The 27665-nt window shown below is 39.7% G+C and overlaps 1 long non-coding RNA gene across 1 annotated transcript; it reads right to left on the minus strand.

Moving 5' to 3' along the window:
* Positions 1-8183: 8183 nt before the first annotated feature.
* LOC141744345 (uncharacterized) lies at positions 8184-21426 on the minus strand. The gene is made up of 3 exons (XR_012587420.1): positions 21319-21426; positions 15533-15600; positions 8184-8559 (listed from the first exon to the last, which is right to left on the minus strand). It is a non-coding gene; the product is annotated as an uncharacterized LOC141744345 (long non-coding RNA).
* Positions 21427-27665: the final 6239 nt, after the last annotated feature.

The raw sequence follows: 27665 nt of genomic DNA on the forward strand, positions 1-27665 counted from the left end.
GGGTTTGTAAAAAACCCTGTGATCTCATGAAAGAAACAAAATTCCACTGACTCCAGATAAGAAATTTGGATTGATGCAGTAAGCTTTGCTTTTCACAAGCAAGGGGGAAAAGAAAAAAAGAAAAAGGCAATATGCATTTATTAGATTTCTCCCTCCTTTATAGTTCTTGTGTAAAAAAAAAAAATCTTGAAAGCTTTCTCTTATATACCAGTGTTATGGATATTTTATTATTTAGTGACAGAATCTACAAGAAGCAATAGTGTTCCAGAACTGTTTTATACGATGTACTTTTTTTTTTTTTGAACTGGTTTAATCCTTTTGTACTAACAGCATATGGAAACAGAGCCTAGAAGCCATTTGGTGGTGGGGCAAGTGGATGCTGGAATTAATGTTCTCTATGACAATGGATTCGGTGCAGTGTCTATGCACAGTATCTATGAAATAGCGGCAGCTTTGTGCCCTGCAGTTGAAATCTGACAATGAAAAGGAAATTGAAATGGATGGATTTCTGAGAAGAGCCCTTGTGGGCAAGTTTTCAGTCACCTCTGCCTAAACTCAGCCACACTCAAAAGACTATTTTGGCTGCACTGTGGCTTTAATAAAACACATCCACTCCACTCAGTTTTGCTCTTAATGGCCAAATGCTCCCATCAGTGAAGTCACCACCAGGACTGGCAAAAACGGTCCATGTCAGCAAGATATCGATAGTGGGACTTGGGGACCTCATGGGCAGAGTTCAGTTTGGCAAAGTCAGTAGCCAAATTTCAAAAGCTTTTGGAACATTGGATGCCAAGTTGTCAACTGCCTGAAAGGGAGAAAAGAGCTTTTGAAAATCTGATTGCAGTTGGGCAGAAGGAACGAGCTGGAGGATAGCCTTTTCAGGCATATCAAAACTTGCCCTGTTGCTGTCAGGACCGGGCACGTGCAGCAGGTAATCGGTGTGTTCTGGCACTAAGGCTGTCAAATCAGCACATCTCACAAGCTCAAGTATCACACACATAGGCAAAACAACATAGGTAGAAATACATACACCCACAGAAACATTTCTTGCCCCTGACATGTTTTATCAACACTCTTTCAAGCTTAAGAAAAATTCACTTCTTGGCAGTCCAAACGATGACACCTCACAGCTTCCTGCTAAGCTATACAACTCACAGCACTAAGTAATATTTTATCACCATTTGACAGTTGTAAGCTCACGGAGCTTAGCTCTTCTAACTCGCCTCTCAACTCCAGCTGCCCTCTGCACTTTGCCAAGGCTCTTGTAAGCGCGCTGACACGCTGGGCTGCTGCCAGGGACAGAAAAGATCTGGTCTGCCTTTTCAGAAAGAACCTGCCTAACTGTAGGGAAATACAGGATTTTGTCAAGTCTATATACATAAAGGTATGCACACATACTTAAAAGGAAATTATGCCTGGCTTGTAAGCAATCGCTAGTTCTTGCATTTCCTGAAATCAATCATATTGCCTCACGTTATTTTTTTTTATTGTTATTTATTATCCTGTCTAACTAGGGATAGGGCAACATTGCTGAAACGACAGATAACGTAAGCTTGTCTTTCCTAAAGCACTGGCTTAGGTTTGGCACTACTTAATCATCACTTTAAAATGTTCCCAGCAATTTGCTTTTTCAGAAGCATATTAAGAACTGCAGTGTTAGATTGAAGGAACGCAGAGTAAGCGGGCATTGACTATGGGAAAGACAGAAGTCCTTTTTTTAGAAAATAAGATGAAATAAGGTAGCATGAAAGAAAACACTATGGATTGTCTGTGCTGAACAGTCAGAAAACTAATGGCTGATAAAGCCCATCAGTTCTTGGCAGGCTGACCAAACTTGGGAATTCAGACTCAGCCCAGGACACAGAGGACAGAGGTAACTGTCTCCTGTTTCCTTTCATGAAAGTACAATCAATAGAAATTATCAAGTTTCTGTCACAATGCTGGAAATAGAGGATTGATGAAGAAAACGGTTTGAGTGTCTGATCTAAGGCTAGCATCAGTTACAACAAGAAGAATCAAAATTCATCAGAATTAGTAGATCAAGCCTTCAAGGTTGTTTCTACTGATTGATGTCTCCACTGCTGTTTCATATATCACCAAATGGCATAAATACCGATAAATTCCCAGGGAAAACCGCAAATTGAATGGACAGTGTACCAGAACCTTGTGCACCCTGACCATCCTCCCCTCAGAACATGTAATTGGTTAAATGTATTGTTTGACTTCTCCTTGAGGCTGCACAAGCATTTTCTTTTCCTCTTTCATTTCATAGGTCGTGTTTGAGATGCCCTCCTGAGGAAGTGTGATATTAGCTTTACAGCCTTTATATAAAAGGTTTGTCTCAAATAGAACTAATACAGCCAGGACAGCAGTGACAATACTCTCTACATTGCCCCATGAATATCAACTTCATAATCTAATATGTGTCAATTAGGGGTGATTTGTGCTGTAGACCAGTATATGCTGTAACAGACACTGGAAGGAGACCAGCGCCATATTTTAAAACTTAATGTCCAAATAGCTATCATGCAGCAAAGACTTCCAGTTATTGCTGACCTGAAATGAATATAAAAAACATGATTTAAAAATAAATAGGCTCTATGCTTATATGGTTCTCCTGATGTCACCAACCAGGACCATTTACATCTGCCTTGCTTTGTTTTTCTATTTCTTATTTCTAGTCCTGAAATACAGAGCAAACATCTAGTCTCTTGGAAACCAAAGGCAAAAAACACTGATTTTTTTTTTTTCCTGATGATAAACAATCAACAAAGCAAATGAAGAAAACAATACATTCAGATGGGTAGATATTCAAAGTTCATCTTTCTCCATAGCCATAAGGGAATTTTTAAAGAAGAATCCTAATACGATCTGTGATTATTTTTAAATGGATTGACAGGAAGATAAGCACTTCATTTGACACTAATTATATCATAAAGATGGGCTAATTTTTTTTTTTGATTCATGACACAAGCAGGCACAAAAAACACATCTGGAAGAGGTAAAAATCTTGGGACCTCTCCCAGTGAGACTGAATGCCAGAAAATTGCAAGATTGTCTGCCAAATGAAAAAAGTTCAGATGTGTTTAGACACATATAGATGCAACCTGAAAAGTTACGTTGTCTCACTAGCTAAAATAACAGTGTTCTGCATTTTAACTTCTACATTCAAAAGTAGTCATCATAAATATTTAGATTTGAAATAGAAATTTAAAATGAAGTTTGAAACATGCAGTTCTAAAATCAGAATAGTACAGTGGTGAAGAAAACCTACCAAAGCTGGATTTTTTTGTCTCTGAAGTCCTCCTCTGAGGACCACATGCCTTTTAAGAAGATAAGCTTTTGCCAAATTGACTGTGCTGGTCTCAATAAAGGAGAAATGGGACAAAAATTGATGGCCCTTGTTTTTTTTAGACTGTATGTTCTGCTGGTTCTTCCTGACCTATGATCTATGCAATACCTATAGTTCAGGTGTAGGACTGAGTAACAAAGGATTTGGGGGTTTTTTCCCCCCCTTTGCAGAAGAAAGCAGTTATAATCTGATGTTCTTCAGGTATATATGCACCTCCTTACTTTTCATATCGAGTGCAGCAGACTCTTCATTTAATGAAACATAAGTCAATAATTCCAGATAATAAATAATGAATTAAGACCTATACATAGTCTTTCTCAACTATGAAAATATCTGCTCTTCATGTTTTTCTGCTGCATGCCTTGTCATTGTCTTCCAGTTTTTCCCCCAATCTCTCAGTCCATCTAATACATACGTTGCAAAGGACCAGCTTCTTCATTGTGGCAAATGGAATCTTCTCTTAGATTATTCCATATGACGAAAAAGTACTGTCATCCATTCACAAGATAAAAATGTCATCTTCAGAGTTACCGGGGTTTTTTTCCCCCCTTTGCAGAAGAAAGCAGTTATAAGCTGCAAGGATGTTATTAGACAGGAAGTCTAATATCCATAGACTGGTGATTTATTTCTGCAGTAATGTTCACAGATTCTTTATAGGCAGAGCTGCTTAAAAGCAGCCCTTGCGCTCAGTCCCTTAGTTTCTCTCGTCACTTGTCTAAATCTATACTCCTGCAGCAGACATCTGCCACTCTCCTGTTATTGGATGCTAAGCAGAAGAGGTGCTACAAGTTTCAATATTGCTGGCTATTACTGGGTAACCTGTAAAACTAAGAAGCAAGAGGAGCCTCACAGATACAACTGTTTCGCTACACAGGTCAGCAGCCCACTGCTATGCCTTGCCATTCTGTGTTGCAACCCTTCTCGACAAACTGTACCATCTATTTTTGCCTTTGGTTGTCCACTTTATGATTGGGAAATACATTGTGTTCTTTTCACAAGCACTCTGGATTCTATCGATTAAAAAAAGAAAAGCTACCAAACAAAACAACAATCCAAAAAAACCCCAAAGCAACAAAAAAGGCCTCTCCTTAAGAGTTTGCTATGATTCATTATCGGACCTCCGAGATGTGAAGCACCATACACGAGACAGAAGTGTTACATAGTCCACTCAATGTTCAAAGTAAATTTAGAAAGCTTAATTTACTGACTGAAAACAAAATTTAAAGATTTTAATCACTGATCATAAGACATGCATAATTTTGAAAGGAAAAGGCCCTGCATCTATTAACAATTGCTGCTAGCATTCATCACTCAAAAGGGAGTATTTAGTTTTGCCTTGCCTTTCTGCTGTTTTTCTGCTATTTGTGAATGATGCAACTAGGGTCAAAGTTATTCCACAGAAAAAATTCCAGCCAGTAAAGTGACAGCAAAGTGAATGAGGCTCTCTACATGACAGTCCCTTCTTCCTGTGTAATCTCTAGACAAGTCTATTCATAAATGGCCCCTGGGTTCCATTTAAAGGCCTATCAGCTCAGTAGGAAAGGTCTTCTAAAGACTTCTGACTTATGGAGAAAAATATCTTCTAGCTGGCCTGAGGGCAATTTTTTCCTCTCTGTTTACCTCTCCTTGAGAGGCAGCAGCCCAAATAAAAATAGTGTCCAGAAAGCCCTGTTCATAAAATGAAAAAACAGGGAAAAAAAACAAAACAGAAAAGAGCTGAGGCAGAGAGATGGCCAGGGTATTGCATCCTTTGGTGCAAGGAGCATATATGCCAATGAAAGCATGAATTTGGAATCTGAGATCCACCCAGTTCCAATCTCTCTTCTGAGTTTGGTCAAAGGACTGACTTCTCCTCCTCTCTGCAAAATGAACCCCCATGACAGCTGTGGCCAGCACTTGCAACACCCCCTTACACAGAGAAGAGTGATTATTTGAGATTCTTAATTGATACAGGTTACTTAGATCCCATCACGAGGTATCAACAAGTCTCAATAAAAAAGACTCTCTTTCCATTGACAGCAAAAGATGCTGAAGCGGCCCCTGGACAGCTTTCTTCCCTGGGCATCTCAGCAAAATAAGAAAAACTTCCATTTAATTCTTCTTTTGAGCTTCTAGTGCTTATAAATCTTCAGGAGAGGACTTGCTGCAACCTGAGAAGGTTGCAGTGGCCATTGCCATGGTTGCTGTCTCCCTCAGCAACCTCTCATGGTGGGACAAGGAGTTACTATCAAGCAGGCTCACCAATTAACATCACCAAGACTTTTGCCATCAGAAGAGACCTCAACTGTCAGATGTGGACACAGGAATGGTGAGGGAACAAGCTCCACACTTCCCTGGAGACCCCAGCCTGCTGGGACTGAACGAAAGTGTCTCCTCCATCCCTTGGGTTGACTGCCTGTGCTCCCGTGGCAGCACTTCACAAGGTCACACAAAGCCTTTCATTCCCCATCACTGCCTTCCCTCCTTCTATCCTCTTTGCAGAGGGAAATCCAGCTAGGACCCCCTCTTCTCCACCCTAAGTACCAAGCCTTCCTCCAGCAGGCTTTTACACCTCCACTAGCACCCCAGCTACCCAGGGAAACAACCAGCCCAAAACCCTAATGAAGCTCCTTCCTCCCTAAATACCACACTTCATGGCACGCAGCGCTGCTGCCGCGTTTCTAGGAAACTACAGGTTTCCTTTGCGGTGCCCATAGCCCCATTACTGCCTTCTTTCTTCCTTTTATTACTACTCGAAATGGCTCACCTGAAAATAAATGACATTATAAATCTACACTCTGGTTGATCAGTGACAGAAAAACAAGCAGCAAGATGCCCTCTGGGCTGCCACAATTGTGCTGGAGAATAAATGGGTTAGGACTTCTAGGTTTTTCTAGAAAGACAGACCTGAGCCCAACATTGCTCATGCTCAGTACTCAAGCGCTCAGACAAAGCTCGACAGGAAACTGAGGCTTGAAAGACAAAGTCACTCATCAAAGACATTCAGTGGCACCTTGAAACCAATCAGATAATTAATAGTAATTTCAGGTGGCTCATACAGAGTCTTGAGAAGCAATTGCCTCCCTTGAGCAAACTTGCACTTATGGTGGATTTACTCCAAGAAGATATTTGGCTTTGTTTTTTTTTTTATCAGAGCCAAAAAGGGATAAAAAAAGCTTTTAATCACTGTAAGAATCTCATTTAATCAGACTACTGTCTGGGTTCATTTCTTTAGCGGTGATGAATTAACCTAATCATGGCTTGATTTAACTAGGACCTTTGATACTGTAATATTAAGTTTTGCAGTTAGTTGCCTATGTCTCTGTGTCTGCTACAAACCTTGCTCACAGAAACAGCTTGAAAAGAAAGGTCTTAAATGCAAAACCTCTGACCAAATTTATACCAGCAGCCACGTTCAGACTTTGCTATTCTTATATTCTGAATGTGCATAATTAAATAATTATTACGAATTATCTTATGAAGCACATAAAATGATTCTGATTATGCAAACCTAAACCAAGTAAACAAATTTAGTGTTTCCTAATGGGAGCCAGTATCTAAAGAGGAAAGGAAGATTAGAAAGAGTCCCCAAATCCTTCAGATTCTTGAGCAACATGATTTATATCATGATCATATTCCCCGTGTTTCTTTTGCCAGAGAATTCATTTGGACATTGGATTCATACCTTTTTGGCTAGATACTTTTAAATGTACAAGCTAATTAAAATAAACTAACTGTTGCACTTGGAAAGAAAAAAAAAATAGTCACAGGTAAGACAAACTGGTTAACATGAAATCAGATGTAACAATTATATTAGAGCAAGCTTAAACTATAGCCCAATGGAGTCATGGCCAGAGGATTTTTCTGAAACCATATGGTATCTGCCATGAGAATGTGAAGAAATATTGTTCCTAGCCACATAGCTGTCTGAAGCATGGCAGATGGAGGGAATGGTACACATGCCAGCACGTCTAATTAGCTCAGAGACTCTTAATTCCTCTGTTGTTTTTAAAATGCCGCTCTTCCAAAGTCTGATCCAACGTGCATGGAAGTGGAGTTTTTCTACTGACTGACTAGTTGCAGAGTTGCTTGCAAGACACAGGCAAGAGAAAGGAATGGATCAAAAGCAAGGTGGAGACTGGGCTACTTTTGACCATTAACTCCTCAGGTCTTTACTGTGGGTCCAACAAAGTGGACATTTCCAACTCAGTCCAGGTTGGGGATGCTCTTAGATGTTCTTCTCTTGATGTAAACATACACACTGAAGGTAGTTTTCTTTTCTTTTTCTCTCCCTCTCAGAAAATATTTTTATCTCCCAGTTAAAGCCCTGCTCCTTCTCCCGTTCCCATTTTGTTGTCTCTTCTCCAACCCATGCTCCTGCACATTGACACACTGCAAGGCATCAGGCTGTGCTAGGGATTGCACTCCCTCAGGGGTGGCTTGTTCTCACATCAGCTGCCTGGCTGGGTCCAGTCACTGCGCTTCATCCTCTGCTAGCTCTCCCCCTCCTAGGGAAAACTCAGGCATATAGCTGAGGGACAGTCACCCACCAGCCCTGCGGACTCCGACAACTTCAGGAGCAGAGCTGCTTCTGCACAAGGGGAGCACTTGCCGCAATGATTCACAACACAGCGGAGGGATGTAGGCTCAGCTGAGCTGTGAAGAAAAAGTTTCTTTTCTTTTGCTTTTGGAAGGAGGCAGCAGACTGTAGGAAACCTCTTTCCCAGGCCAGCACTGACCTTGTTAACCTGATCATGCCAGGCTGGGGAGAGATCCGCTCCCTTTATTTATTTGCCAGAGGGAGCCAAGCTGATAGCTGCCAAGACAGCCTTCACACAGCCCAGTATAACCAGTCACATGTGTTCAGTTCTGCCAGTCTGTACCCAGGGCTGGCCTGAGCTAATCCATAGAGAGGGGTTAGTGATGGACCAATAACTTGTGCTTTGATAATCCGTTTCCACAAACAAACTGGGGGTTGCTGGGCTGAGCAAGCATTGCCATCTCTACCTCCTATGTATGGAGGCACAGGTATGTGGGTAGTTACGTGACTCCAATAAGATGAAGTGGAAAGTTTGAGGCAGCACTCAGCAGTCCTAAACATTGCCATTCAGCATCATGGGGTATCTTACTCAACTTGGAGAGGCATTTAAAATAAAATCAGGTCCTATATCTGCAAGTCAGACAGTTTGGATAACTGTTCCTTTTCATTGTAGTGTCCTTGGGCATATCTAGGTGTTAGAAAAAGAAGAAACATTTCCAAATAAGCAGCCTTTTTTTGTTCTACCTCCCTCCTGAGTGGAGAGGTCTGTCAAGTGTCCCAACCTTGATTTGGTACATAAGGCAAGACCAGAGTGGACATGGTCTGAACCTGTTTTTCACTCATGCAGAAAGTTTCAGTTCAAACCCTGAAAATGCAGGTTTTTGTATAAACAAAGAAATATAACCCCTACATAGCACAGATAAACCTGCATAAAAAAAACCCAAAGGACTCACCCAGATGTACACTGCTGCTTGCTCCTGTGATGGGCGTACAGATACATTTGTAAAGGTTTAACAGAGTTCCTACACAAGAATATGGTCAGGAACTTCATTGTCAGGGTAGCTACATATGTTTGTGGTTTTTGGTTTTTTCCCCACAAGGAAAAATATTTCCGCTGGAAACTATTAGCTATTATTCCCTATTCTGCTGAATAGGGACACTATTCCCATATTCTAAAAGCACACAGGGATATTCACACATTACCTGGGCTGGCAACTCTGCTTGGGGTATCTGGTTCTTCCCCTGACCCAGCAGCTCCAGCTCAATAGTTTCCCTTTTCAAATAATTACCCGATGAGAAGTTAGAACTTTAACTCCTTTTAGCATTTGGCAAGATTTGAGCGTGAGTCCAGACTTTTGGTTTAAGTTTAGGTTTTATTTGAGGGCTCTGCCTTGGAAAAATGGGTAGGAATCTTGCTACTCTCTAAAGATATTTGAACTGCAATGCCAGTGCAGACAGCATGTGAAGGTTTAAGCACATGTTTAAGGCAAAGATGTAATTCCTGCTCTGTCCTTGGAGAATCCAGCTTTTAAAATTCTTTATAGCAACTCTTACAATATGCTTTCTAAACCAGCTCAAAAAAAAAGTCAGACCTACTACTATATAGGCTGATATAGGTTAATTTAATGTTTAGGTTTGGCCCATGAATAACTGCAATCAAAACCAAGAAATACTTTCCTTCCCTCTTCATATAACTAAATGTGGCCAATAAAAACAATCCACCCCTCCCCAGCTTAACCAACCTCAGAACTCAAAGCGACAGAATTTAGCTCTTTCCTCTGCCTTGATGTTCATAATTGTCTAGTTTGATTTTTTTTTTAAGTATTCTTTGTATGAAAACAACATTTCCCAACAGTGATTTATTTAAGCCCTTTTTAAATTGCCTTACTGGTTTTGCTTGACGTTTACTACTCCGCAGTTTTAACCACATTCATAATCCACTCAGCATATGGTAAAATCTAAGAAAATTCACAGTCAGAGAACCATTAGAGTAAGCAGAATGAGACATATTGCCTATTTAGCCTTATATATTGCCTGCAGAAATTGCTTTTGCTTCCAGGCAAAGAAACTCTGCTTAGCATGTAGATCTTCAATTATTAAGTGTAACGATGCAGAGGAAAAAGTTGTTCTTTTCTGTCCCCTGGAGGTAAGTAGCTTATGACTTCAAGAACAATGGCAAATACCCCAAAGCTTGAGTTCTAGATAGCAGCATTATATCTACAGCTTTGCAAGGCAATACAGAATTCCTGCTTGTTTAGCAAACCGCAGCATTTTGTGTATCGACATGTGAAGTGACTGGCAAACACACTCAAAGGAAAAAAAGGAATAAGTATATTGAAGGACAGAAGCATCTCACTAAAGGACTGAGAAGCTACACATTTTTCCTTTGGTTTACAGTTTGAAGGTAGTTCAGTCATCACCAACAGACATAATGCAAAGGCTGTTTTTGAAGTGCTTGACTCAGGTGGGATGTAGGATTCGGAGAGATTTTGCCAGTCATGGGGTTGAGTCCTGTCCCTTCGTTGTAGCTCTGTATTTGATTAGACCCTGGTGCATGCAGGCCCACAAAAAGTCCACTCAGGAGTGCACTCCACACTAACCACCCACAAGGCTGCGATCATCCTAACAGCCCTTCCGAAAAACCAAGGCATTATTGAACTGTGGAGCAGATAGGCAAAAATCAGTTTCCTACTTGAACTGAAAAGTACTTGTAGTCTTGAGGTCGAATTCATCAGCACTTATATTAAAACTAACATCTCATTTTCCCTGAAATAAATAGATAGCATAAAACTTCCTGAAAGACTGTCACATACCATACAGAGTGTCCTGCCTGAAAAAAAATGATTACTACAAAAACCAGAGAAGTATCATCATTGTATTCTTGACCAAACACTGTGCATTATCAAAAAGTGAATACTTGTGCATACTTGGTAACTTCCGTTAGCTAATTTGCTTCATCTTGAACTTTGAGAGGATGTTTGGAATTTATTATACAGGCATCACCCTTGCATTTCAGATAATGCACTACAAGCTCTCTAGTAACATAATGAAGTTGATAACACAATTAAATTGTTGATATTTAATATAAAAAGGAAGAAACACAATGTTTTCCTGCCAGAGAGTTTCTTGGGAACCAGTAAAGCAAAGGAAATAAATTATCCATTGGTTGGGAAGAGTACAGATCTTAAAAATGTTCCCTAAGCATCAGCTCCAGGGATATCACTCACTCAGTTCCTTTGGCAGCAAAGCAGTGACATCTCTTTCATAGAAAAAATGAATTATGGAAGTGATCAATGCAATGTAGTCCTGAGGCAGCAGGAGTCCAGAACATCAAGTTCTATATACAAAGCAGAAATGAGGTCACTTATGCTCAACAGCGGGCCATAGCAGGGACCTTCCAATTATTTTACTCAGAAGAGAGACTGGTAGTAAACTGGCTTTGTATCAGGAATATCAGGTATCTTTCCTGCTACTTTGAAAAGACTAGTTTATATTTATGAAACTTCTGTTTACTAATCAACAAGTAAACAGCATCTGACTACTCCAGTCTCAATAACAATAACCAACGGATCACAGAAGCACTCAGGATAACAGAGTTGTTGAGGAAAGATGGTATCTGTGCTGAGGAGGGACATATTGCCAGATCCCATCTTCTCAGGGGAGGTTCTGGAACAGCATGAAGTGAACGATGAATGGTGTCGCTGCTTACCAACATGGGCTGAGTAACAGGGGATCATGGACAGAAACATGCTTTCAGGAAGTGTTGTAAGGGTTGGAGAAGAGATTGTGGAAATGACACCATGCTCTGAGGCCTCCTGGAAGAAGCAACAGGAGGCTGACAAAGCAATGCATTGAGCCTGCCACTACAGACCTGCACTCTCTCTGTATGCCTGCATGTCCTGAACCGCAATCCACAACTCTTCTAATGCGTTGAGCCAGAGCTACCACATCAAGCATAAAGCCAGAGACTCAGGTGATATTAGCCCAAGCATACCAGTATAGCAACATGGATACAGGCATCCAAACACATCTGTCCATATAGCTGTATGCAAAGATATGCCAACATTTGCCATAAATATACAGTGTTAGCATATTGACTAGACAGCTCCCACTGTTGGCTTGGAGAAAGACCAGGGCCAGACACAGGTGACAGGCACCTACTGGAAGATCTGCATGGACACAGGAATTACAGGTCTCCAACACAGAGAGGATACCCTGTTTCACACTAAGCGTAAGAGACTCAGTGAGAGACAGATGGATGTCTTTTGGGACATTCAGAGAAACGGACATATTCACCACATGGTGCTGCTAGTGGAGAAGCATATTTCATCATCTAGGCTTAAAGAGAAGTTGCAGACTGAACACTTCACTTGAGATATGATTAGAATAAAAATTACTATGCAGGACTGTTGAGTCTGGATCTCATCAAGCTGGGGAAAAGAGCATATGGTGACAGATGTTTACCATAACCCAACATTCATCATACTCTGAAGGAATATTGTTAGATATCTATGTCTGTTGTCCAAAAAAAAAAAAAACCAAAACCAACCACCACTGACAGGCCTGGATACCATCATGGAGATCTGAACTAGAAATATCTGCTCAGTATACAAGTGGCATACCAGATAATAATAGTAAGGGGTAAAATAATACGGATATCGTATAGCTTTGAGATATATTAAAAATACAACAAAAGAAAACCTCAATCTTGAAGTCTTGAAATTCTTCCCATTCTAGTGGGAAAGAAATGCTTTCTTAATGGTGTACAACGTGTTGCAGCAGAAATTGTCCTGCAGTGCAGGAAATATTCTTCAAGGAACAAATGGATTTGAAAGATCAAGGAACAAAGAGGAAAAAAACAACGAAACCCAAAACAAACCCTGAATAGATCCTTAATTATACATTTTGAATAAGGCAGCTCTCTGGCTAGTTTTGTTTTAACGTAATTTTAAAGCAAAGTCCTTCAAGCACTGTGGAGACAATGTAGATGATAAATCAGACATCTCTTTAACTGCTGTAACTCTAAGATATTTTGCATATTCTGCTCAGATCACATTTTAGGCCCTTTTTGTGTGTGCATTAGTGATTAACCTCTGCAGGGGAAATGGAGAGAGCTAAATGAATAATCCCAATTAAGTATGACAAAAGCATTTATCAGTCCAATAGTACATCTTTTGTGTCTCTTTCCTTAGGCAGTACATAGTTGATGTCTGCAGGAGGGAACCCTCCAGAAAATTATCTGTGTAATAGGGTTTCTCTGATCCACTTTTTGATGATCAGGAAGACTGGTGCAGCTGTACAACAGGGCTTGCCTGCTGTCTTTACACTTCCTCTGCGAGGTGTGTATCAGAGTTCTGCTGAAGGCTCTCCTGCAGCCCCTAGCTTCCTTAACTTAAAATAATGTGGGAGACTGATGTACGAACGCAGTATATCTATATATATATACACACCCCCCCAACATGATTGCCATCCTTCTGTGAAAGATCCCACTGCCTGGGACAAAGCACATGAGATGTTGAGGGAAAGTTCTTTGACACTGTATCTGAACATAGTGTTTGGCCATTATTTTGAAATGTGGCATAACTTTCCAAAAAGCATTCCCTTGACCCTAGCCTAAAAGATATCTATGAAAAGAAAAGGAACAAATTAATCAAAACAAAAAATCCTATCCATGCAAAGATTAGCACCAAAAACCAACTCAGAGGTTCCATGAAATCCCCAAAATTTCGCTACAGGTTTCAGTGGAGGCTTTCTGTGAGGAATACAGACTAAAAGTCAAGACAGAGGAGAATAGTGAATCATAGGAAAGAATAAAATCTCATAGTACATAAGATAACTGAGAACTAAGTACAGTGCTTAAGTCCTTTAAATCCACTTAAATGCCAGCATTCAAGAAATCCTACAGCAGTTGGTGGAACTGCTTGTTTATCTTCAGATGAGTGTACACATAACTAAACATTAAACAGAAATGTATTTCAGTGTCGTATTTCCCAGTTCAGATTAAAAGCTGAAGTTGATTATACCTTATTAAACCTCATCTAGACATGCTCAGTCCAATATGGTTTATTTTCTAATCACGATGGAAGCCTTAAAACTCCTGTTAAGATTTCTAGGACCCACTGGTTTCACCAGCAAAAACACTTTATTCAGTTTTGTGGTGTTTCTGAATAGGGCTTGAATCCATGGAAGTACAAAAAAAAATAAAATCTTTAAAATAGAAGCTTATATGTGGGCTAGTACCTATTATGTAAATTTCTTCTTTTTCTTTTCCCATCACTTGCAAAAATAAAGTTCAACCACATTTTATTGGACAAGATGTTACTCCTACGGAGATTCTGACTGGACACAGGAGAAAAATTTTTCACTATGAGAACAATCAGCCACTAGAATAATGTCCCCAGGGAAGCGGTAGATTTCCCATGATTGGACACTTTTAAGACTCAGCTGGACAGCGTGCTGAGCCACCTTGACTAGGCTGTGCTTTTGCCAAGAATGGTAGGACCAGATGATCCTTGAGGTCCTTTAGAAGCTTTCTATAATTCTGTGAAGGGGACTTACACTAGATGTACTCTTGAGATCTATTCTAGTCCTACATTTCTGATTTTGTCTCCTAGAGCAGATCAGGATACATGTTGCTCATCAGAATGAAATTCAAATAACTCTTGTGTTCGGCACACGCCTCCTGGGAACGAAAAGCCCAATGGTCTCTTGACATTTACAGCTTGCTACATAGATCTCTTCCTGCCTAATTACAACAAAAAAGATATTTTTATTAATTGAATTTCTTTCTAGTTTAAATCTCTCTTGGCTTCATATGCAGGGAATTTTGGATTAGATCTCAATATTTGAGACGGAAAATAAAATACTTGTGATTGTGTTTGGTTTTCACCGTCTGTTCTTAAATGACATCGTTGCCATGTTCCTCTAATGTACTTCACCTCTGCAAGCTCCTTCAAGGGCACTAGGGCAGACTCCAACCTAAGCATAGAACTGATGTTTATGGCTACACACAGATTAAAACTAAATGTCAAAGTACAGAAGGAGGCATGCTAAAGGGTAACTATTAAAAAGTAATAACACCAAAAAATTACTTGGAGCAGGTGAACAGTTTCATTGAAATTCCCTTTGTGCTGAGATGTAGACTTTTGCCCTTTGCTCCAAGAAAAATCAGAAGATACTTGAGAGAAAAAAAAAATATGTAGGGATTTCTCAATTTTATCATAACCAACATATTCTCATCTCAGAAAAAGCTAGCTGAATGTTCTTACCACTCAGAGCTACTAGTAAATGCAGCAAGCAAGAGGTTACTTCCATGTATCGCAGAAAATATAAATAAGACAATAAAAGTTGTTTGGTTTTTTTCCAGACTATAAAGTATAAAGTAATATTTTGTGGGACAGTCTGAATTTGGGCACAAAGAAACAGAAAATGAGTTCCCAATGAGGATTCATTTACTTTGTGGTATAGAATAGTTAAGAAACACAGAAACACGGAGATAAGAAAGCAGTAAATTGCTCAAAAGAGGTGGGCAGGAGGTAGAGCAAGAGAGGGATGCAGACAAAGCAGCAGAGAAAGTCCTGCTCTAACAGTCCAGCCATGTCCAGAACAGGAAAAATCCGTATCCAATGATAAAAAGAATTTCAGAGACTTCTCAGACTTACTGACTGAAGAATGCTTGGGCAGCCTGTTGTTCCTCAAATCTTCCTTAGCCTCTCCTATTATAATTGTCCTGTTAAAAAGAAACTTTTCAGAAGGTAAGTCCTAGTCACCTCTTCCCTCCAACATGAACCATCCATCTCTGCAATATGAGTCACAAAAGCAGGTAAAGACTCTCCAGTCAGCACTGAAAGAGCCAAAGAATGTGGCTGCTAGAGCAGTAGGGTGCTGGGGCTGTCTCTGCCGAATACCTGCTCTCAACATGCGACACAAGGGAACCTTGCAGTCAAGAAGCTTGTCCAGCTTCAAGGAAAGCATCTCTGCTCGCTGCACTAGCACAATATTTCCTTGAGAATTCCAGCAAGTAACTTAATCTCATTGTCTTATTTCTCCTCATCCAGAAAACTGGGTTAATGATTTTCCTTTTATTTATCTTTAATATTCTGACTAAAATTCTCCAAGGCAAAGGCATTCTTACTTTCGCTATAGTTAGCACTAGCCGTACAAAATTCAGAGCGTCTGTTTTTTGACCTTTGAGGTATCTTTTGGCTTTTCACTGCAGGCATGAGGGTTGGGAACTTGGTAGGATTTTTTAAAGGAAAGAAAGGTTGTATAGCCATAAGGCTTCTAGGGTTGCAGCTTTAAGAGAGACACCCTGCACTACATTGCCAATAATTAAATCACAGGTGTTTTACTCTGTTTACATATGATATGTGAAATCAATCTACTTTAAGGCTTATACTTGTTATTTTAAAGAGTTATTAGGAAACCCTCCACTTCAGCTTCTTAGTGATGGAAGGCTTGCTCCTCAACCTCTGCTTCTCCCTTTTTTCATCATCACTCTACTACAAGAGCATCCTGCATAGAGCTAAGCTTTAAGTACAAAAGCAGGGCTTTGAATCAAGAGATTCTGCTGTACGTCTGCAATAGAAAAACATTCTGGCTGCTGCATCTACAGGCCTTTGGAGCCAAAGAAGGGTGTTTCCCCTCTAACTTTTGGTATTCAATGGAAAGTGTTCAAATAGAACAAAGTCACCCGAGATCTTGGAAAGACTGAGTTATCACCACATGACAGGATGTAGTTACTCTGGCCATGTTATGAAAAACACAAACAACAGGCAAAAGAAAGAAGGTCACTCCAAAGTTACCTTCAGCAGGATGCAACTGTACACATAAACAGCTTCTGTAAAAGCTGAGGAAGCTGGTTCTGAAAAGGATTGGTTGGGGTCAAGAAAACTCACCTTTAGTTACTGGAGGGTTGGTGGATTTATCATGTCCTTGAATCAATTCTGCACTATAATCTTCCAGATGAGTTGGTCAAGACAAAGATTAAGCTCAAGACAGGGCTCAAGGGCAAATAGTTTAATTAGTAGTGTTTAGAAGTAATGTAACAGGATGATTTATAGTTTTCCTTAACACAAACTCTAGCAGCAGTAAAGGTTGCAGCTATTTCTTGATAAACAGACCTTGTTTCAACTGAGAGATTCACCCGGTGCTCCATGGAACACTGGAAGTTAGCTGTAAAGCCACACCATTAAAAATCACGGCCAGATTTAGTTATAATAAAAATTGTTTTGTGGAAAGCTATACTGTTGCAGTCAGAAAGAAATGGAGATTTCTCGGTAGCATTACATTTTGTCTCAAGCTAGTAGAAATTTAAATGATCATTTGGAAGTGCCCACCTATTTCCATCGTCACTTCAGACCTGGAGGTGAGACAAACAGTACAACCTACTTCCTAAATGCGAGATTTGAGCTGAATTGGGTTCCAAGCTTTGTTCTCTCCCTGACCCAATTAATATTCCTCACTCATCTTTCAGATGACTTCTTATCACTGAATGTTGTCACTGAGATGCCCGGAGTCATAATAATGTTTCCTATAATAAATGACAAACTATAAAAGCAAGGCATTGTCTGATTTCATCCATGCTTCCTTTTTGCACAGATATATTTTCTTTTTAAATGTTACATAGTACTAGGAGTTATGACACTGAAACCCTTTCAGGTAACATAGTTGTGGATGGCTTTTGCTATGAACAGTTGGGCTTTTTTACCCCCCATCCAAGACTATGCTAGGGTGAAATTGAGACAATTAGAAATGGTTTTTGACAAGACAGAGCAGGCCAGAAGAAGAATGATGTGTAGGCTGAATATTAAAACTATCACCTGACGGAAAGCCTTCTCAAGTTCATTGTTTATTGATTCACAAATGGAACATTTCAACTAGAAAAACAGGCAAACCTTAATATCAATAACTTGGCTGCAATGACAATACTTTTCCAGGATGCAGAAAACACGAGTTCATATTCTTGGTCTGAATAATGAATTTGCAATTCCTTTTCTTAAGCAAATACTCTAACCCTGAGGTTAGTTGCTTTCTGTGACACATCTCTTGTGTTTCAGTGAGAGATTCTATCTAAGGTCACGTTGGAAAAAACCCCATTTTCCTACAAAAGCTCCAGCACATCAAGACATTCTTAACCAATTCCAGCTCTAATGGCGTCTCTTGACCTTTTGTGTCAATTGACTGACTCCACTGTGAGCCTTTAGCTGTGTAAAAGGTCTTTAGGATTCAGCTAGGTCAACCAGCTCAGAATGCCCCATGCGGAGAAGAAACTTAAAATAGTACAAAGGCATTCCTGCAAAATTAATCACTGATCCCTTTGCATATATTCCCACCAAAAACATTAGTTTAAATAGTGGCTTTGGGTGGGAAGGACATTTGTCCATTGATCTCCAGAGTTAGCTCATGACACAAATAGTAACAAATAATAGCAGCTGATTCTGACCTTACCACTAGAGCCAGGAATTTGATCTTTTCACCAAGTAGACAGGAATTCAACCAGTGCAATCATTTTTCATATAACACATGTTACACTTTTGTGAATAAAGACAGTTTGGATGATCTGACTAACAACTTTTGTAGGATCTGGCAGAGTAAATTTACAGGATAGCTGCTACTTTCACAGGCAAACTGTCTCTTGTCATGATGGGGAATAGCATGCACACAGACCAAGAGTTCTGTAAGTTCACATGTTAACGTATCTTTTTTTAATGCTGTGTCCTAATAAAAATAAAAACTAAGTTTGCCTACTTGGGAGGAATATCAAGTTGTCAGTTGTAATGCTGTTACTTACCTATTTCACTGGTTGGGGGGGGGCGGTGTGGTGGTGGTGCAGAAAAGACAACTGTTTAAAAGTTCTTTGTAAAGAATTTTTGGTGTGGGTTTTTTTTGTTTGTTTGGTTTGGTTTTTTTGGGGTTTTTTTTTAGCAATTTGTCAGTGTTGCTTACCATTTTCCCCTCCCAGTCTAGGTTGCTCAACACTAAACCTTTCTTCAAAGTGATTTTGAGAACCAAACTAGCCCTCTGCTGCTCTTATTTTGAGAGACAGAAAATACCACCTCACCCATCTCCAGTTCCCAAAGTGCTTTGTTACAACCAGTTATATCTGCCAAAACATTGCAAACTATGTGTCCCTGAGATCAGCTGTTTGAGAAGAGGAATCACCACCATGGAGTGCCCTTTACTGAGCTGGCCAAACATATGGATTTCTTTCAGCCTGGACACCTTGCTAGGCATGGACAAACCCAGGATCTTCACCAGACAAGCCACAACAACTTTCAGCACTTCACAGGCAACAAAAACCATGGGTTCACATAACACAATATCACGGCCTTCTCATGAATTTCAAGTGCTTCATGTGATTACTTCATTAACAGATTAAAAATAAGAACAGAAATCCCGTGTCTTTCACAAAAGAAATCACTTTCTATGTCTTTATCTGATCCTGCTACAAGGGCTTAATTTGGCTGGAATGTCTTTTTGAAATAAGAACATTTGGTTTGTTTATGTGTTCCCTTGATGCCACCCCTGGGACTCACTGTCACTTTGCTTTGTACAGCAACCACAAAGTGCAGGACTAGTTGAACATGTTACAGACTATCTTGTTCTAGAAATTGATGATCCGTTCACAAGTCACTTTGTTCCCATTGTACTGCAGGGTTTATCTTCCTTGTAATTTCCAAGAAGATGAGACATTCATGTTTTCTTTTAAAATCAGACTGAGCTGGAAAAGTCAAGCCTAATCAGCAAAGTGGCTTAATTTCTAAAGAATAACCCATCTTTAACTTCTCAGGTTGTCCATCAGCCAAGAGCCTGAGGCTTCATGAAGAGCGTTTTCATAGGCAAGCCTGTGCTACAGAGCTAAGAGAGGGTAATTATCCTTAAAGATCTACCAGGGGTGGAGAGAGTGATTTAAGCTAGAAACAATATGCTCAATTCTCTCCCCATGCATCCAAACAGCAGAGAGACTTGTACAGCCTGTAGTAAGGGATGGACAGTCTTGTACGCAGCAGGGATAGCATATAGATATTTCTAGAAGTAACGGAAAGAACTAGGATTTTTCAGATAACTGCATCCAGCAACTAAACCCTACACGAAGTCATGAAAGAGAAGGAAAAAGGGAACAGGAAACAGAGTCGGGGACTGCAGTCCATACCCAGCCTGGCAGATGATCTATTCCCCGGCTTCGTGTTTCTATAGTTAACTTCCCTTTATCGCTTTCTGGTTTTGACCTTTCCTGTTGAAGAGTAAGAATTGGAAGAGAGACTGATTTGTGTTTAATATGTTTGTACAGTAATTAACATGCTATCATCCTTTGATCAGGCATATAACAGCAGTAATAAAGGGCCTGGGGTTTTGTTGTTGGTTTGTTTGTTTTTTTTTTCTGTGATTAATCTTGTCTAAAAAGTAATTGCATTTCATACACTCATTGTTTTGATTTTCTCTGTAATAGTTGTACATGGATGTAAGCATTAAAGGAATCTTTGACTGTTTATTTCAACAAAACCTTTATTCCAAACGGTGGTGCCAGAAGTTGAGGTTGAAGCCCAGCATCGCTGTTATTCCTAAGCTTAGCCGTTCTTCATAAATGGTTTGAAACAAAATTATATGTTTATATTCCTGTATTAATTTAAAGGCTGATGTATCAAAATATTTGACTTTCTTTTTTAATGGATTATTGTAATAAAAACTGGCCTAAAAATAATTTGTCCTATGAGATTTGTATTATTAAGCCATTTTTATCAGTAAAATGTTCTGCTTCTTGCATTGCTAAAATGATGGGAAAATAAAATATTTAAAAAAAAAAAACTCCAACAACTTGCCAAGGTTTTAATTACACAATTTTAGGGCTAGAATTCTTCACTTTATTTTCTGCAAGATTTAGCAAGTGAGTTGCTATTTATGCTTCCTTTCCCAAGCTCTGTTCTGCTACGTAACATAGAGAAAACACTGTCCTTCTGAATTTATGCCAATAGTCCAGAGCTCATGGAAACCCAGAGCTACAGAACAATTTGTGCTGACTTCAGAAAGAAAGTATAAAAATGGAGAACCCTGGACCCAAATCCCAGCATTAAAGAACAGCAAGACTTCCAAATCTAAGCTTTTTTTTTTTAGAAATACCAAAATTAAGATTGTCTCCAAGACATTGATTGAGTCTCTTGTTTGCACTGAACAACATATGTTATCTGGTAGAGTCTTTGAAAACAGTTTAAATTTTAGGCAACTAGTCACAAGCCAATTACTCTCTGCAGCTGTTTAAGAGTACACAGTACCTAGAAAGAAGTGCCCAGAGGCTTCTTCAGGTTGTAACATTAGTATTATTGTCACTCAAAAGACATAGGATCATATCTTTTTGAGAACATAGGGCGTACCACTGAAAGTTTTGAGAAAAGTTTCCATTAAACAATTAATTTCATAACCTGCTACAGAGAGTCTCCATAGCACTTACCTTTGCTTGCTGAACCAGAGATAAAAATTGTCACTCAAACTGCTCATCCATAAGAAATTGTTTCCCCAGAGAGTCTCCACTAATCACCCTCAAGCACCTAAACATGAACAACTCAACCAGAGCAAGATCAAACCTATAAGACGACTTTTATATTAGTTTTAATTCTGCACAGCTGGTTACTGGTTGGATGGAGCAGGGGATTGATTTGGGATTAATTTCACCTGCAGTACTTGGGATGAAATTCACCTGTAGCAGAAACACAGTCTGTATAAGATATAACCATTCCAAAGCAGCCTTTTGACTGGATTCCAAAATTATTTTTGAGAAAAAGCAACGGGCAGATAAGACTGAAGGAAGGCAAACAGTGGTTAAATTCACAACCAGTTCAAAAGAGAAAAATAAATGGTTAATACAGTCTGCTCAGTTGGATTGTACAGTGATAGGAAAAATCTGCAGGAGGAGATAAAGATTTTACAGTAAAGCATCTTAGCCAAACCCTGCCTTTGGGTTCAGCTGTATAAAAGACCCACTACTCTGTAATGCTAAAAAAGTAGAACAGGAGCTTGTTTTTCTCACTTCATCCCATATGAGCTCAGATAACAGAAAAGATTTGAATAGGCTCAGTAGGCAGCTCTCTAATATTGTTAAGTCAAAATAAAATGCTGTTTTGGCTTTATTTTCAAAGCAGCCTAGCAACGGGTATTCACATTTCAAAACTGTTGGTGAACACTGTCCTTGCAAGTTCAAGGTATCTGACTTTTTACGGTTGTGTGGATTTTCTTGGAAATCATAGGAGACCACCATCAATTCAGGAATGTCTTGGGAAGCCCACAAGTGTTCTGCAAACATTTGGTGAGTGAGTGGCAGTATTCAAAGAGGCTACACTTGGGTACTCAAACATTTTAACAAGAAACAGATTCTCCAAACAGAACCCAAGGCTACTGAATAAGAAGGACAATTGCAAAAGAGCCCCATGCTGACCTTATCCACTGGATACCAGGTCGGTGTCCGTAACTGACTGTAAAAAGAAACTGCTTCATCACAAAGTGATATTGGGCTGTGCCATGACCTCAGATCATTTTCTTTAACAGATTTAGCCATGTCTGCTGGATGCTTCGTAATATTCTAGGTACAAGTCAGGGGAAAAAGCTAATGCAGAAGCAGAAAAGGGAAACAGCTCTGTTGTTATGTTCTGAAGCTGTGGAAAGTTTCACAGCTGAATCAAAGTTTTTATCCATCCTTAGGTTATGTTGAGTCAGACTTATCTCCTTACTACTAAAATTCAAGAAGTTAAAAAAAATATTGAATAACCAAGCATATGTTTTCAGTTATCCTTCTTGAACAGGAAGTTGGTCAGATGACCTTCTGAGGTGGAATAAATGGAAAGTACATTTTGAACATACAGCTCTTCCTGTGAATTCTTTATGGAAAATTGATTTTTTTTCCGCAAAGAAGTTGCTTACAAACTAGAGGTCTTGTTTACAGGTTGTAAAATATTTATGCAAACATAATAATCTCAGAGTCACATTTTCAAACTTTTGATCCATTTGCAACATGGAAAAAAAGAGTGTGTGAAAGGTTTTGATTAGTCTTAGAATCCTCTTAATTCTCGGAGCACAGAAAAACATTAGCTCTGGATTTTTTTTCTTAATCACTCTGCATTAAATCCCAGGAGTAGCAGATTTCTATTATTTCTTCATAAGACAAACTCAAATATTGATTTCTAACCACCGTTCTATTATTATGCATATATTACACATTAACATTTCCAAGATTCTAACTTAATACTCTCTGATCTGTAAACATCCTCTAAGCCTGACACAAATCCCATTGAAGACAGTGCAAAAAAAGTCTACTTATTTCAGTGAGTTTTGGAACGGCATTCCCTAAAGAAATTTAGGCTTACACGCCACCCTGTGTTAGACTTGCTCTTTTTCTGCATCTTCTCAAATGCAGCAATTGAGCCTGAAAGTTCCTACAAATCATGTAATTGAGAAACCAACGCACATAAAAAGGAATATGGGAAAATCAATATTTTTTTGTAATATCCTGAGCCAATGTCCAGGGTGGACAGCATTCAAACCTCCCTAGGTGATCATTATGATCCTAGAAAGGTTTGGGAACAATTACTCTACTAGAGACAGTAAACAAGTATTGAGTAGAGCCATTGAAGTGGTTTATGTTTCAACCACAATAGAAAGTTACTGAGGAGAAAGAAATTGCTACCTAAACTCATGACCAGAATTCAGAATTACGGACGTTTTCACTTCACTACCACCAGTATACGTCTGGAGACAATTCACTGACTTCAGGAGTGTCACCCAAAATGACAGTGGATTCTTGAAGGACTATTTGATGCAGTAAGTGCTATTTAACTGTTCAGTTTCTGGACCAGTTTTTAATTTCAGTGGAATTGCTATGCATTTACCCCAGTGAATTTAACCCTTCAGTTGAAGTTACGCACTTTTTGATGACTGCTTTTCACATTATTACTATGAGTCAAGCCTTTCCTTAGTCCATAATCAAGGATTTTTCTTTTGACTTGAAGCCTGGTTTTTGATTTCACTACTAGTTGACAAGTATAAGATAAAAAGAATACAGGTTTCTTTATGCCTGCTTTGTTATGGATGTGCATGTCCTAGTGAATGGATTATAGAATCATAGAATAGTTTGGGTTGGAAGGAACCTCTAAAGGTCATCTGCTCCAACTCCCCTGCAATGAGCAGGGACATCTTCAACCGGATCAGGTTGCTCAGAGCCCCGTCCAACCTGACTCTGAATGTTTCCAGGGATGGAGCATCTACCACCTCTCTGGGTAACCTGTGCCAGTGTTTCACCACCCTCAGTGTAAAAAATGTCTTCCTTATATCTAGTTTTAATCTTCCCTCTTTTAGTTTAAAGCCATTACCCCTTGTCCTATCGCCACAGGCCCTGCTAAAAAGTTTGTCACCATTTTTCCTGTAGACCCCCTTTAGGTACTGGCTGCAATAAAGTCTCACCGGAGCCTTCTCTTCTCCAGCCTGAACAACCCCAGCTCTCTCAGCCTGTCCTCATAGGAGAGGTGCTCTATCATAAGTGAATAAAACTTAGACTTTCTACTGTGCCTTACGTAATTGTAAATTTCTCCTGCTATTTTTCTGTGCTTTGCTCTTACAGCAGAAAAAAAATGGTGCCAATGACATTTGGGCTACTGTTTTTGACTGAACTGGCAAAAATTTGTAGGAACTAAATTATTTTGGGAGCTCCGCTCCTCTGCTACACTGGGGAGATGTTGGCTAAAAGGGATCAAATGTCATTAGATGACATGCAGAGTAATGGGTGAGCCATACTTTCATAAGGTGCCAGGCTAAAAACAATCTTAATTTTCACAATTATCATGAACTGGTGTCTTTCTCTGCAATCACAAAAAAGGGAAAGGACTTGAGTGAGCTGTTTGTATCTATCACTTTGTAAAGTAACATGAAGAAGATTGCAGAATTCATACAGTTCCTGTTGCACAGTGGTCTCCCAGTGACAATTTGTTCTACAGATTGGAAAACTCCCATACATCTTAATATCCTAAAAGTGGGAACCTATGAATGAACCGTGTGTGTGCCCCTCCTGAATTTCTGGGTAGTACTGACATAGTTTACTACTAACTGCTGGCATACTGAAGCCTAACCCAGTGGTGGTACTATTCTCTGCACTACTGTCACTGAAATACTGGGAGATTTCTCAAAATCTGACAAAAACTGGAGCTTCCTGTGTCCTGAGAAACCAGCATTAGCAACCTAGCAGTGATGTGAAGCACTTGTATGAAACAGCAGTGAGTTGAGCTAGTGCTGTGGGCAGCGCTCCCCTATTCCAGCAGATTCTGTTCGTTCATCAAAAAGAAAAGGGCCAAAAGTTGGCTTCAATAACTTTTTAGTTGGCCCGCGGTGAATATTGCACAATCTCATGTTCAGAGTGACAATACTAATCACAATGGCCCCATGTCCTTGTGTGCCCAGGACGTGTCACTGCAGGCTATGAAAGTCAACAGGACCCGAGCGCAAAGAGGCAAAATTATTTAATTCACGATTCTCGTGACAAGAAGAAAAATCTCAGCCCTTCCCAACCCATTCTCCAAAATGAAACCAGTTGAAACAGTAGGTACACTTCAAAGGATATTCCTTCAGACAGCAAGCTCATCCCCACTTTGATTTCATGGGTTATAGACCAGGAGTGTCTGCTCAGAAGTGATAGAGGATTACTTGAATTCAAACTAAAAAAGCATTGGGCAGGCTGCTGTAGTATTTAGCTGCCATTTTCTCTAAATAACGCATACCAAAAAACCCACTGAGAAAATCAAAGTAACCAAAAGTTACACATGCCACTTCAGGCTCCTCTACTGCTCTAGAAAGAGCATTGTTTTTCCTTGCTTCCAGCCACTCTGGAAGCAGTGTCAATTTTCTCTGTCATAACCCTCTGTGTCTCTGGAAACATCCCTTATTGACTGAATTCTCTGTACCTGCTTGTTTTAGCTGCTTTGTGTGTATTGCACCAAATGGCTTGTACAATTATAAAAGCACAGATGCAACTTTTGCTTGCCATTTCCATTGTTCATTACTGAAATTTCTCCTGCCAATAACAGGCTGGTAGAAATTAAGGAAACCACTGTTTTCTACAGAGAAAGAGAGAGGAAAGAAAACCCTACAACTAGGATAAAAATAACCTTTCAACTTCCACCACGATGCTGGCATATACAGCCTGTACACTTCATTGGGAATCCTGATACTCCATCAATGAGAGATCGGATGCAACAGCAGAGCCCACTATACAGACACATCCTGTGTAAAAAGAAATAATAAAAGTAATACTGTACAGACACAGGTCTGGACTAAGTGTTTCCCAAAATCTGGGATCATTCAGACCTGGCTCAGACATTGCCTGTGACAATCACAAAGCTCAGATCCAGAACTCCCAGCTCTAACCTGTTTAGGCTCTAGGTTTTACCTTGTCACTATTGTAGAAGTGATTTTTGCTGCTCTGGTTTCCCTCTTGTGCTTTCTTATTTTTTATGGTGTTTATGAAATGACTCCTGCTCAGAGGAAAAGTGTGACTGGTTTTGTTTATCCTACTTATTATATGAGAACAATTTGCAGGCTGTCATTTCATTATTAAATTTGAAAACAAAGCAAACACCAGATCACTACAAGACTGGATGAAATGAAAATAAGCCCATTTCTGCCTTACGTGTTTAAGCAAAATTAGCATGACTGACAGTAGGTAAAGCTTGTATCATCAAACACCAAAACTATTAAATGGCTAATCCTTGTTGTCAACAAGATCTGCTTTCAAAGTTAAGTCTACCTTGTCTATCTTCCAAAAATTGCTAGGAAATTTATGATTCAACAATGAACTCTTAATTGCTTCCTCTTTATGTTGATCTGTTTTCTTGGAAACACAATTAATTCTCTATGCTGAGCCTTTAAGAATGAAACAAATTGTAGCCCTTGCTCATTTTGGCAATGCAATCACTTTTAATCAGTGCATAATTAGGATTTAAACAGTATCAACCTGTCCCTGTTGCAAGAAGGTAACTGCGCTTAAACTTCAATTACTCCTAAATTTAAAAATCAATTGCAAATAAAATGTTCTGCTGCTGATGCTAAAGAGATTAGAAAGACCAGAATACATTCACACGAGAAGCTAGTCATGTCAACACAATTGCAACAAGCAGCTTCGATAATGTAGGTAATTCTGCTGTAATGCAATATTCAGGCCTTTATCTAATCAAAGGCTGGGGGCTAAGGCTGTCAAAAAATACAAGATGCCTCAAAAGGCAGATTGCTATTGTTTTCTAGATGGCTTTATCCTGCTCAGGATACATGAGCTATTTTGCTTTAAGAATGATTTTTAGTGTGAATGCTTGAAAATCCAGGTTTTTTCCTCACAATACTTCTACAGCGAGATGACAGAAAAGTTGAAAAACAGCCACTGTTTGTGATGACTCTCAGGTTTGAAATAACAAGCCCTTTTTGGATCTGTTTATCAAACATTTTATGGAGGCATCAGGGACAGCGGGCCTCCAGCGCTCGAAGCGCTGCACAAACGCGCGGTGAGGCGGTGGCCTTGCAGGAAGGCGGGGAGGACCTATGGAGAAACCTGGGATCAAACTCAAGTTTCTGGGCCTCGGCTTTGCATGCTCACCCCAGCTAAACGCGCAGGAGAAAGGGCTCACAACTGCACAGTACGTGGCTGAAGAAGCAAAGCTAGGCAGCGGAGAGAAGCATGCTCCTCCCGGAACCTTCTCCGAGTAGGATTGCGGGAGCAAAGAAACATTCAGCAGAAAATGCTAGAAACAAAATATGAAAATTTCATATGAT

This window comes from Larus michahellis, chromosome 6 (genome assembly GCF_964199755.1).
Source record: "Larus michahellis chromosome 6, bLarMic1.1, whole genome shotgun sequence".
NCBI lineage: Eukaryota > Metazoa > Chordata > Aves > Charadriiformes > Laridae > Larus > Larus michahellis.